Source organism: Nymphalis io, chromosome 23 (genome assembly GCF_905147045.1).
Source record: "Nymphalis io chromosome 23, ilAglIoxx1.1, whole genome shotgun sequence".
Classification (NCBI taxonomy): Eukaryota; Metazoa; Arthropoda; class Insecta; order Lepidoptera; family Nymphalidae; genus Nymphalis; species Nymphalis io.
The window spans coordinates 2,851,033-2,860,642 of record NC_065910.1 but is presented as its reverse complement, the minus strand read 5'-3'; positions in this window follow the sequence as shown (position 1 = coordinate 2,860,642).

The window sequence follows — 9,610 nt, the reverse complement described above, 5'->3', positions numbered from 1 at the left end:
GAGATACTGAGGTATGAGTTTTTATTATCAAATCTACACAATCGGATGTTATGCTGTAAATGAACAAACTTCCTAGTAGGTACCGAATAAGCGTGTCTTTGCTAGCATGTGGATTCGCTGCTAGTATAAATAAAAAACAAACCATATTCGAAATTCAAATTTCAAATTTCGATTAGTTATTTTTTTTTTTACAAAAATAACATAATATAAATACTATACATATACAGATAAGCATTCAATTCGTAATACAAACAAGCCCGCAGCCATAATACAGAGCTTGTAAACAAATATACAAAAGGGTCTATGTATACGGTGTATATAATGTTCAATGCCCGAGATTATTTGCCTTCATTGTTTTAGTTTAAAATTATTATAACGTTTAATTAAATCAAATGAATATGAAAATCAATCAATTGTAATATTTGAACGTTATTAAATTTACAGAAGCGTAATGATAACTTTATAATTTACTGTATTTTACTTTAATCTATTGATGAAATAGGCAGCCTGGCGAAAGGGCCACTCAAATGAGTCATCAATGCCCATAGATATTCCATAAGAAATATTAATCATATAATACATCGCCAATGCGCGACCAACTGACTTAAGATGTTTTATCCCTTGTGCCTGTAGTTACACTGGCTCACTCACCCTTCAAACCGGAACACAACAATACCAATTACTACTGTTTTGCGGTAGAATATCTGATGAGTGGGTGGTACCTACCCACGGCCTTACAAACTGCTACCATTAAATGAAGAAGTAAGAATTTGAGTAGCTATTTTTATAGTACCTATAAAATATTTCGAGTTGCATGTCCTTTCAGTATATGTAAATATAAAGTTCAGACATACAGAGTTGCAGTGCTGTTCTCGAATAACTAACATAATAAAAATAATAATATCCTGTGACGTTATTCACAAACGGCCATCTGATCCCAAATTGCAGCAGAGCAGTGCAAGCAGAGCTTTCCATAGAAACCAGACCACTGATATACTACATATACTATTTTTTTTTTTTGAAAATACATACTTATATAGATAATTACACCCAGACTCAGGACAAACAGACATATTCATGCACACAAATATCTGTCCTGGGTGGAAATGGTACCCACGCCAACCGAGTCGTTAGAATATAAATAAAATAACTGACATCGTATCTCAATCGTGAAATGTCGAAAAGCGTCTCACTGTGATACGCTATTTTAATTCGTGTGTCCTACAAATGTTATAACAATTCGAGTCAATGTCGCATATCTTTCTAACATAACACGATAACAGTAAGCTTCGAGTTTGCATCGATAATAGTAATTCGAATGTATTATTGATAACAATGTTAAGAACCACAGAAGGACCTACAATCCCGCAGCGTCTGCATTTTTAATAATTCAATTTCAAGCTTCCTTGAGGCAGATAGCTAAGCACTACCCTGCGTATATTTTATACAAATAAGCGATACAAAAGCGATTTGTATTGATATAAACTATTAAGCCTTAATATTATGAAACATGAGCGAGTCATTTAACTCCTTAATCTATTGCAATAAGGGTGAAACTTCTGTAAAGTACTTAATACCTTTCAAAAGCATTCCATTATCGGCTTCTAATTTATTAATATTTGTCTTATGTGCTGTCTATTACACGGAAATATAACAGAAGCTTTTAATTTTCCAATTCCACACTGTTCCAGATTTTCATGACAAAAAATCTCAATCATTTTAAAAATCAAATTATATTTTAACAAAATACTATGTTACCTCTAAAATAATAATGTTCGTTCTATGAAATTGATATTTTAATTAAGTAGTTTTATATAATATCCCAATATTAAATTTGTTTTATAATTATATTAATTCAAAGACATTATTTTTCACATCCGATACGATACATTATGTCTTAATAAATATTTATTTATCTTTTTTTAAAATAAATTACCTGAAATATTAACTAACAATGATATCACGCAGTCATTAACCGTTGAGATTATTCTGTCCATATGTATCCCGTCCCGGGATACGAAGCGAAACCTCAGGCAACTACTAGAGTTCTAAATACAATTACTATCATGAACCTTTTTTTTTTAATAATTAGGTAAATACATTGGCAGTTAATAAGTATATTATATAACGGACCCTAAAACCTAAACATCACCTGTGAATCAGCGATCATTATCTGCGGTGCCCGACACGGAATCGAACACACTGCCACGGTGTAATTACACGAAATTTCACGTATCTTGAAATCGACCTTAAAATCGTTGTTTTAATATTTCAAGACCAGTATAACTTGATCTATTGAATTTTAAACAATTTTTAGTTGATTTCTTTGAGATTTTTGTATGCATATTATGTAATTTTATATATAACTACCGGAAATATATGCCAAAACTGTAGTTAAGATTAGACTGGATTTCGCAAACATCTTTTAAATTATTTATTTATATACAATTATTATATAATTCCTGTATTTTCTTCTTATATATGTTATGTACAATTAAAAAATATATCATGTACATTGAAAACAGATAAATAATCATATGAATATACCAATAAATTAAAACTGCAGTTACATAAATTGTATTTCATATAATAAATACTTAAATACATAAATAACTAAATACACAAATATTGTTTAATTCTTAATCGTTTTGCATGAAATATGTCTAAAGCTCGATGCTATAATATTTGAATAACAGAAATAATTTAACCCCACGGTTCAATTTCAACTGGTCTCAACGTGGCGTGTTAAGATCGCTCGATAAGGACATATTATAAATTGCCTGTCTGCTTGTCTGTCACAGAACACGCGATGCAAAAAACTTCGTACGGAGGTAAAATATTGTGAATTTTACCATTACATTACATAGATGCGGTATTTTTTTATATATTGTTCTGTAATATGTACTTAAACGAGATGGCCCAGTGGTAAGAACGCTTGAATCTTAACCGACGAACGTGGGTTCTAACCGATGAACCCGGGCAAGCACCTCTGAATTTTCATGTGCTTAATTTCTGTTTATAATTCATCCCGTGCTTTTCGGTGAAGGAAAACATCGTGAGGAAATCTGCATGTGTCTAATTTCACTGAAATTCTGCCACACGTGTATTCCACCAACCCGCACTGGAGCAGTACGGTAAAATAAGCTCCAAACCTTCTCCTCAAAAAGGGAGAGGAGGCCTTAGCCCAGCAGTGGGAAATTTACAGGCTGTTACTTACTTAAACTCACATTTGTATAGCATATATACATTAATTTATTGAGTACCATTTTGTAACATTTCTTTTTTTTAAATTTAATTTAGTCATTATGTAATCAAGTGTATCTGCTTGATATGGTATGGTATGTATTGATATGTCTCCTATGAATTGAAAGTGTACACATATTTTAAAAACAATATTCCACGATGAAACGTACTCGTAAGTGTGTATCCTTTGTTGGAGATCCTAAATAAATAAATAAATATTCATTATATACTTAAACAGACTTTCATAACAATTAATTATTCGCTCATGTAGGATATACAAAATTTTATCGTAAATAATTAAATAATTTTATGTAACATTTTATTTAATAGTAGTTACTGTTTCTAAATTTATATAAATCATGATAGATTTCGTCGTTTTATAAATAAACCATCAGCCTTGGATATCGTTGCAATAATTTCCAGCGGCAGCATCAGAGCCAAATTCGTTTCAAGAACAAAACCTGTGTCACAAAGCACACAGTATCAAGTTATATTAATGTTTAGTTAAATTTAAAATATTTATTACTTATTTACTTACTTATATTTATTAATTTACATATAATATTTGCCTTTTGAATTCGTCATAGAGGGTTCATTATTTATTTATTAAAAACCGTAGATTACCAGTGCGAAGAGAGACACATATAGACACAACGCTCATACATTATATCTCTTACAATTAATATCATAAATTATGCTACACTAAAAAATTCAATAAATAAATGCCTCATCTATTTCTTCGCGCGCCCATCACACGTCCTTGTACTCGATAATTTTAATTCTTATCCAATGAACGGGAATACCGGGTAGTGTTAGTTACAGCTTTTTATATACCTATTATATAGTCATTGCCTCGTTTGTCTATTGGCTAGCTTAAATGGTTCCAGATAGATTTCGCGGATCCGGTTCTCGGGTCGGGCACATGTTGATGTCGTCCTGACCGATTTCGTCCACGGTTACCAATCTTAAGGGAGAAAAATTGCGCAGGATATATCATATTGTACAAGTGTGTGCGCAAACACAGATTCACTCTCTATTCTCTTATAATCCAATAGAACGGCAATCCAACACGACCGAAAGAATTCAGGCGCAGAACCAACGGTTTTACGTGCTTTCCGAGGAACGTGTGTACACACTTCCATCTTCCAGACTCCAGGCTGCTACTGAGAAATAATGCTAACAGAAAACCCAATACCTTTTATTGAAAACAGGCCCTCGGGAACTGCCTTTATCTAGCCACAAGACCAACTAGGCAGTCAAAATAAACGTCATTATTTTTCTGTCAAGGAATTGTCCAGAAATTCTCTAATTAAATCTAAAGATTTTTCAAAATAAACATTGTTTTACTCTCGTGCCTTAGTCCTGTACTCTATACGGTCGTGTCTCACTGCCATCCCATTTGAATATGAGGGTAGGGAATAGAGCATCAGAATTGTGTTATATGATTTATCTGCGACATAATATTATTCTAGAACTTTCTGTCATTATTGATTTGTCATTATTAAAAGAAGACGCAGCATTGTTTAGCTAATCACTCATTGAACAACGATTATATGTAACACAGATTATGTATAACAATATACAATACGCTATGAAAACTCTTTTGTACCTTCAAACTGGTTTTCTAGACTATTCATGATGAATTTAATACTAGTAACTTGTATAACATCATTATTTTCTTTGTTAAATTCTTTTTGTAACTCCATAATAGATTTAGTTTTGCGATGTTAATATTATAAGGTAATAGAACAAAGACTTCTATAGAAGCTGTATTTATATGCTTTAAAAAAAACTCACCTTAAATTGGGCCTGATGGCAAGCAACTTATATCGTTGCTTTTAAAATCAAATCGCCAAACGTGCTGTTGGTGTATCTTTTTCATTGGTTTGATTTAAGTTGTTTTTTTGTTTTGGTTGGTTTCTTCAGGCAGGCAGTGTAAGAAACTAAGCTTTCATCTTCAACTCTACCAACTGTTCACCGTCACTGCACCACCAATTATGAGATCGAAGGTGTTATATTTAGAGTATTTTATTCCACTGGACATTTATCTTACAGATGATATGATAAATGAGCAGTGGAATCAATTTTCGAACACTAAACAATAGTACATAGTATTATTGTTTTGTGTTTGAATAAAATTATCGATTTCGGTTCCAAAACGCTGCACAAGTTCAACCAATATTTCGACTATTAGGTAGATTTATATTGGACAAGAAAACCGAAGGTCTCATCGTCAGCCTGAAGTCCTACTGCTTTAAATTACTGATGATTAATTTAACTGCGTTTTTACATTCTCTTACTGGTGGTAGGGCTTTGTGAAAGCTCGTCTGGGTAGGTACCACCCACTCATCAGATATTCTACCGCAAAACAGCAATACTTGATATTGTTGTGTTCCGGTTTGAAGGGTGAGTGAGCCAGTGTAATTACAGCCACAAGGAACATAAAATCTTAGTTCCCAAGGTTGGTGGCGCATTGGCTATAAGCGATGGTTGACATTTCTTACAATGCCAATGTCTAAGGGCGTTTGGTGACCACTTACCATCTGGTGGCCCATATGCTCGTCCACCTTACTATTCTATATAAAAAAAATACTAAACTTCTCTCATCAAAATTGTCTGTGGGAGATATAAGCGATAGGTCAGCCTTTGAGCACGTAATACGGTGCGTTGCATGCGTTATACATTTTTTGCTCTGTAACTCTAATGTGCTTTGGTGCTTTACATAAACAATAAAGTGTAATTAAATAAATAAACGAGTATAGACTTGAATTTATTTTTTATTAATAGAAGTATACAGAGTATAATAAACTGCTTATAAATAAATATATATACCATCTCGATTAATGAATTGATATTAGGAATATTTTGAGTAACTGTTTTTGATTGTATTATAATTTTATACATAGTTTTCATTTTTTCTCTCTATCTTTCTCTTTTTTCTTATTAAATTTGTGTTTTTTTTTATAATTTTACTTATGTTTTGAAAATAATAATAATAATATATAATGTTTTAATTTAATATTGGTAACTATTGTTCGTTAATTGTTATTATTATTATTTTATTTAACTTAATTATACAGTTTGTTTTCAAAATAAACAAAAAATCTAAATAATATTTAGATTTTACCAGAAATATAGCCATATGTGCACTTCTGTACACATTGCAAGCACATTTCGGCAAAATTCCCATCAATTTTTTGTACAGTTTTTTATCTAGAATAATACGGATACTATAATGAAGACTTAATCAGCTGTTCATTGCGCAATTACGCGTGAGAAGAAATTAATTTCCTGCCAATATGTTTGAAGTCAAAAAATGTAAAGCGAAAGAACAGTTCACGAATATATATATACACACATAAGCAAGTGCATACATATATGGTTAAAAGTACATAGACAACCTTCTACAAAAAAAAAAAACTAACTTTTACGTATTTGAATTGTGATAACTTGCATTTTCAAAAATAGAACCGATCACATTTATCATGAAAAATTAACGATTGCGTGTTTAAATTTTAACTCGGGCAAGCACCGCCGTTTTCATGTGCTTAATTCGTGTTTATAATTTAACACGTAGCTATACGAAGAGAAATTTGACGTAGTGGAAAATGTTGGCGGGATATTAACAGTCCTTTACCTTAATGCTGTAACAATAAATAAAAAATAAAAAAATATTTTTTTTATTTGTAACACACGCAAGGCCTTTGCAGTGTTACACGTTTACCATTTCCATTACGTTATATTTCAATCACGTAGATGTTATAACTAAGTATAAATGAGTATTAGTAATTATAACTATGGGTCTAGAACGATTAGGTACACAATATAGGCGGGCGATGTTTAATACGTGGAGCGTACCCCACGCGGCCATTTTTCATTCTGCTCATTATTGCAACCCTTTGCGAATCCACCCCTGTAGGGTCAGCAGAAAAATAATATTGTCATTTTCACATAAGTATAATCATTAATATTGTTGTTTTGTTGATGCAAATTACATATAGAAAATTTGTTTATGTTTATATATAATAAAAATATTTTTTTGCCTCTATACGATGAGGTACAAAAACGATGTTCGATTTATATACGGTGATCGACAAAAAAACTATATCGGTTCTTACGTCACAGTTTTAATGGGATAACTAAACCGAAAAATGGTGACGTCAGGCATACGAGCAAGCTTAAAAGTTCGTAATAGTTTTGACCTTTCAATGTAATATATATATTCAATGTTGACACTAAGAAATGGGTGAAAAGCAGGCGAATAATGATAATTATTTATATTCTGTCAAGCTATTCTGAAAGAACAAACTCGAAACTCACTGCATAATAATAATAATAATGTCCTCCAGACCGTTTTCGGCTACGGCGGTTAATCTCAAGAGAGATTAGCCAACTACGCAGAAGATATTAAAGTGCACAAGTGTGTGCGCAAACACAGGTGCACTCTCTATTCCCTAACTCTCATAATCCGATGGGACGGCAATCTGACACGACCGGAAAGAGTTCAGGCGCAGGATCAACGGCTTTATGTGTTTTCCGAAGCACGGGAGTGTACACACTTCCAACTTCCGAGTCCGAAAGCGATATGCGATATTGACTAAAATAATTATAACATTTAAAGGACACAAGCATCAAAATAGCATATCACCGTAAGTCGGCTTTTAACATTTCACTGGTGAGAATAATAGTGAGTTTGAATAAAATATTTTTATCTTTTAATAACATCTTAAATCATATACAAAAAATTGAAATTATACACTAATGTGTATAATTGATATCATTTTAATATATTTGATTTAAAAAAAAAACTACAAAATAAAATAAAATATATTAAAAATGTTATTATTCTGCGTTCAGTACAAGCGGTTTCCCCGCCGCGGGGGCCCGCAGGCATTTTTCATTCCGACTTGATTAAATCCTCCGTATTAATATACGGAACCTGAATATTGCACCATTGTCGACGTTGTTGCAAACATTGCACACGACGCTTAGAATATTAGCTTGTACGTCAGGCTTTTGCATCTCATTTTTGATTACGTCATGCATGTAGGCTGAAGTGCGTCTTGTGACTTCGCTGCTCTGCTTCTTAAAGCTGTCACCAATTATTTCTCAATGTTATATTATCGTGCATTGTTTCACGTAAATTAAGTTTTACAAAAAAATTATACGATAAGGATATTCATTTTTTTTTTCCGTTCATGTAATAATTACAGATAAAATTGTCAATTCCAATATGAAAACTTCGAACTAAATTAAGATCAAAACTCACTACTAGCCACTATACCAAAGAGGCGGTCGATAAAATTAATAATAGTAATGATAAATACAGTGTAACGTCACCATTTGTAGATGTGACTTTGGTTTAAGGGCCCGTGTTACAAGTCATCGCTCTTTCTTTTCATCATCATAATAAAGTTTCGTATTCGCACGGGTCAAATAAGAGTTTAAAAGTAACAGTCAACAAATGTCCCACTGCTGAGCTAAATCCTTCTCTCTTTTTTGAGGAACAAATGTAGACCTACAAATTTTCTGCTCCAATTAGGGGGGGGAGGGGGGTTTACGTAGCAGATTTTCGTCCACCACATGCAGATTTCCTCACGATTTTACCGCCGCCGCCTTCACCGCCGAGCACGAGATGATTTAATTATAAGCACCAATAAAGCACATAAAAATTCAGTGGTTGCCCGAGTTTGAGGTCGGAATTATCGGTTAAGATCATCATCATCATCTTTTGAATAACCTGATGTAAACAAATATCCATTATTTATCTATATTATTCAATATATATTTTTGACTGACTTGACTGACTTTGAATTATAGTATTTGCGCACACACTTGTGCACTATAATATCTCCTGCGCATTTGGCTAATCTCTCTTCAGATTGGACGCTGTGGCTGAAATCGGTCCGGCGGACATTATTATTACATTTTTGAAACCTAGTTTGTTTAATGTAGTTAATAAGTCACCTGAAGTCTTAGGTATGAATCCTCGATCGGAATCCGGAGAAAGTTCTAGAATTTTTCTGTCATGAACTTCTGGCTGTTGAGAAGTCTGTCTAAGAAGAAGAACAGGAGCAACTTGGGGTGAGGAATTGATTACACTTCCGTGACTCTAAAAGCAAGTGAAGCCGTTGATTCTCACTTTGATTTATCCGGTCGTGTTGTATTACAATTACATAGCATTATGAAAGTGACGAACTAGAATGGCACCTGTGTTTGCGCACGCACACCTGCAATATATCTCCATCGGCTATGACTTTAATGTAACCCGCCCTAGATATTGAGATAATATTATTATATAAAAAGGATAGTTTCTAAAAACATACTCGTCAAAGTATAATAAATTAAAACTAAAAAAATATTGAGT